The following is a 4607-nucleotide window of genomic DNA, read 5'->3' on the forward strand; positions in this document are numbered from 1 at the left end:
GTGTGTGTTGTTTGTGCGTGTGTGTGTGTGTGTGTGTGTGTGTTTGTGTATGTGTGTATGTGTGTGTGTGCTGTGTGTGTGTGTGTGTGTGCTGTGTAAACACACTGACTCTGAGAGCTTCACTAAGCTGCATGCTTACAAAAGGGCATTAGCAGAGGCTAGTGAATGATTGTAGGGCATTATCATCGAGCGCAGAGCCCAGACAATGTGAACGGAGAACCGTTTAACCGTGAAAGCGCAGAAGAGCCTCGGCGTGACGTCTCCGAGTCGATTAACACATCACACGCTCTCAGAACTCAACTGTTTGTGCATCTGCCTGTGTTCAGCATGCTCTTTTGTTGTTCGCATACATGCGCTGCTGGAAATGATGCATATTTCTGAACGTTTTCTTCTTAGACGTGTAGATAAATGTCATTAAAAGAAAATGCTGTCATTATTTACTGAAACCTGTATGCTGGATTTTTTTTAAATTTTTCATTCATGCATTTTGCTGACAATTTTATCTAAAGCAACTTATATACATTGTTCAACCATATTTTGTTATGCTTTAGGTCCCCTTTTAAGACTTAAAATAGTGCACAAGTCACATGGACTACAAATACGGTGCTTTAGCTGTGCTTTTCTTGTTCTTTAGAAGCTTGATATAGTCATTATGAACTTTTGTATGGAAAAATCTCTCAGCATTTATGTTTTATTTTCCAGTAAAAGTATCTTTAAATCAAGATGCATTTATTTCAGAAGTAAAATGCACAAGACATACTGATTTTTTTAACATTATTGTATGTCCAGAGAATATATGACACATATGAAGTGGTTTTTTTACTCCACTAACAAATATTGCAGTTTATGATTTAAACAAACTGTAAACAAATTGAAAAAAAAATGTAAAGAAAATTAAATATATACATATATATATATATATATATATATATACATATAAAATAGCAATAATCATTTTTGTAAGAAAAGTATATTTAAATTTTTTGTTTTGTTTTTTTAAGTATGTCTATTTTTATTTTTAGATATTTTATCACTTAAACTTTACACAAAAATGAGAAATGACGCAGGCAAATAGTTTTTGCAGGCAAATATATATATATTTTTTTTGTTTTGTTTTTTTTGTTATGGTAACCAATAGGGACCCTAAACTGACTTCATTTGGCTGTATTCATATCTGACCAGATATTCCTCCATCTGATTTGTTGATCTCACATACTGATAAACTACTGAAATATTCCTGACTCACCCTGATCCAGATCCAGACTGATTGATGCTCCGCTAGAGAGAAAACTAACCCTGACCAAAGCGCTAAACGCAAGTAAAGAGTCACATCTGTTGCATAAACACAGAACTGAACTGTAACCAGCTATTATACGACGACTTCAAACGCAGCTCATCCAATCAGAACTATCTCCATTACACATCAGTATTATAACACAGCTTCAGCTACATGGCTGATTTTAATCACAACAATAAAGCGTCTTGAATCGTGAATCATAAGAGAGATCAGTGTGAACAATCACAGGATGCCTTTGTGGTCTTGATCTCATAAGCAACTAACTTTCATTCTCCTCCCGTTTCCTTCTCCTCCCATTGCTTCATTCCCTCACTTTATGAGCTTTGGCACCTCAACCATTGATCGCTGAGAGACGAATACAGCTCCACCCTTACAGAAACACACAGAGAAACAGATCTCTGGCTGTTTATTCTGTTACTCTCTGCTGCGTTTTGTCAGACGATCATCTCTCAGGATGAAGGAAAGTAATGGCAGTGATCTGCTGGTGTTCAGCGCACTGGAACGCTTCCATTTCATTGTGATGGAGACGCAGTCAGGCGAGACGTCGTCATGTCAGGGGTCTGCAGACCCTCAGGATTTGTGATGGAAGATCACAGACGTGAAGATCAAACGTGTACAGACACAGCCGGACCCTCACACACATCTAACGACCCGCAAACGCCCTCAAAACATCTCAAATCACAATATATTACACTGCAAAGCTCATTGTGAAACACAAAGTCTCCTTTAGCTTGCAGATCCTTCTACACTATCACGCACTTTCTTGTGTGTAGTCCATATAAATGTCAATCTTTCCCGTTTGTTGTAGTACTAGTATTTATTTATTACCCCTGACTAATTTACACATACTAGTCAAATGTTTGGAATACTTAAGATTTATGTTTTTGAAAAAAAGTTTATTCTGCTCACCAAGGCTGCATTTATTTGATCAAAAATACAGTAAAAATTGTGAAATATTATTACGATTTAAAAAATTTTTTTTTTGATGTGAATATATTGTAAAATGTAATTTATTTCTATGATGCAAAGCTGAATTTTCATCAATTTTCAGTGTCACATGATCCTTCAGAAATCATTCTAATGCGCTATCAAATTTTAAATGGTAATATTTCACAATATTACTGTTTTTACTGTATTTTCCATTAAATAAATGCAGCCTTGGTGAGCAGAAGAGACTTCTTTCATAAGCATAAAAAAAAAATCATAATTATTACAAGGTTGCATTGGTAGTGTACAGTTCATGAATTCTTAAATGTAATTTAATATAGTTCATGATTATTCATGCATTTATGAATGAATTTATTTAACTATTATATTTATTTTAATATTTAATTTTTATTAAAATGACACTTTATTATTAATATTATATTTTATTATACAAATACTACGTTAAATATTCCATTTATTTTACAGTACAGTAGTATTTAATAATAGTAATAATTATATTAATAATAAGTATTAGAATATAAAATATTTTTATTTACCGTACAATAGTAATTTATGTCTAATCTGTATAATTAGCATTATTATTATACCAGTAACTGATTATTAATTTTATTAAAGCATAATGTGTCTATGATGTAAAAGCGCAGTGATTACAGGACAAACTCCTAAAGGTCTGTTTTGTCTGTCTCTGGACGTCCATTAGCTGGATCCGGTGCACTCAGACTCCTAAAGGTTTGCTTGGCAATTCTTCTCAATTTTCCTGACGGATCTGGTGTATCGAACCCATTGGGCTGAGTGCACCGAGTCACCGAGAGACACTTTCAATTCAGCCAATGTGTGCTGACAGACTGCAGACACATTTGGTGCTTGATCAGTGCTAATTTTGGACTCGGCGTGTATTCATGTGTCATTAAGCAAGTACACGTCTTTAGTAAACTATTTGTATGTAATTAACCAGGATATTGTCTAAAAGGTGGTGTGTGTTTGTGTGGCATCTGAGCAAACGGATGTGTTTTTGGATGAAGGCACAGATAATATAGTTCATGATTATTCATGCATTTATAAATAAATTTATTTAGCTATTATATTTATTTTAAGATTTAATTTTTATTAAAATGACACTTTATTATTAATATTATATTTTATTATACAAATACTACGTTAAATATTCCATTTATTTTACAGTACAGTAGTATTTAATAATAGTAATAATTATATTAATAATAAGTATTAGAATATAAAATATTTTTATTTACCGTACAATAGTAATTTATGTCTAATCTGTATAATTAGCATTATTATTATACCAGTAACTGATTATTAATTTTATTAAAGCATAATGTGTCTATGATGTAAAAGCGCAGTGATTACAGGACAAACTCCTAAAGGTCTGTTTTGTCTGTCTCTGGACGTCCATTAGCTGGATCCGGTGCACTCAGACTCCTAAAGGTTTGCTTGGCAATTCTTCTCAATTTTCCTGACGGATCTGGTGTATCGAACCCATTGGGCTGAGTGCACCGAGTCACCGAGAGACACTTTCAATTCAGCCAATGTGTGCTGACAGACTGCAGACACATTTGGTGCTTGATCAGTGCTAATTTTGGACTCGGCGTGTATTCATGTGTCATTAAGCAAGTACACGTCTTTAGTAAACTATTTGTATGTAATTAACCAGGATATTGTCTAAAAGGTGGTGTGTGTTTGTGTGGCATCTGAGCAAACGGATGTGTTTTTGGATGAAGGCACAGATCATAGCGTTGAGAGTCCTGACCCCATCTGACCTGACCTCCGTGTGTGTGTGTGTGTGTGTGTGTGTGTGTGTTTGATGTAGACCGACTCGCAGGCGTCTCACCGCAGCAGAGCAAGATAGATTATCTCAACGCAGATTACACAGCCAAAATAAGATCTCTCTCACCTTCCAGACTGTAGCCGCTTTAGTGTGTACAAACAGAGCGACGAGAGTTTCGCTGTTTCTGGACAGCGAGTGCACAAACACACCAGAGATGTGATCAGAGCTTGCAATGGCTTACATCACTCGCTTCTCCGAGCAAAAGCACACTTACCAAGAATCATGTCCGAGTTCATTTTTAATAATGCATAAACTGCAATAGAACAAATAGAACATTATGCAACTCAGTACAGTCACTAGTGATTAAAGTCCACTCATAGGAAAGTGGAATTTAAGGGCTGGTCAATAACTCAACTAGAGAAATGCACTAATGGTCAGAAGGTTTTTGGTTCTTGTTGTTTCTGCACAGATGACCAGACATGAAACAGCAGCATCTTCACACACACACACACACACACACAAACACAAACACACACACACACACACACACACACACACACACACACACTCACACAC

General features: G+C 35.3%; 1 protein-coding gene across 1 annotated transcript in view; it reads right to left on the minus strand.

Annotated features, from left to right (window-relative positions):
* Positions 1-4607, minus strand: part of LOC107709012 (zinc finger MIZ domain-containing protein 1-like) — a 39940-nt gene that overhangs the window by 34325 nt on the left and 1008 nt on the right. The window lies entirely within an intron of this gene.

Source organism: Sinocyclocheilus rhinocerous, unplaced genomic scaffold (genome assembly GCF_001515625.1).
Source record: "Sinocyclocheilus rhinocerous isolate Xijiao unplaced genomic scaffold, SAMN03320098_v1.1 scaffold1137, whole genome shotgun sequence".
In the NCBI taxonomy this organism is placed as follows: Eukaryota; Metazoa; Chordata; class Actinopteri; order Cypriniformes; family Cyprinidae; genus Sinocyclocheilus; species Sinocyclocheilus rhinocerous.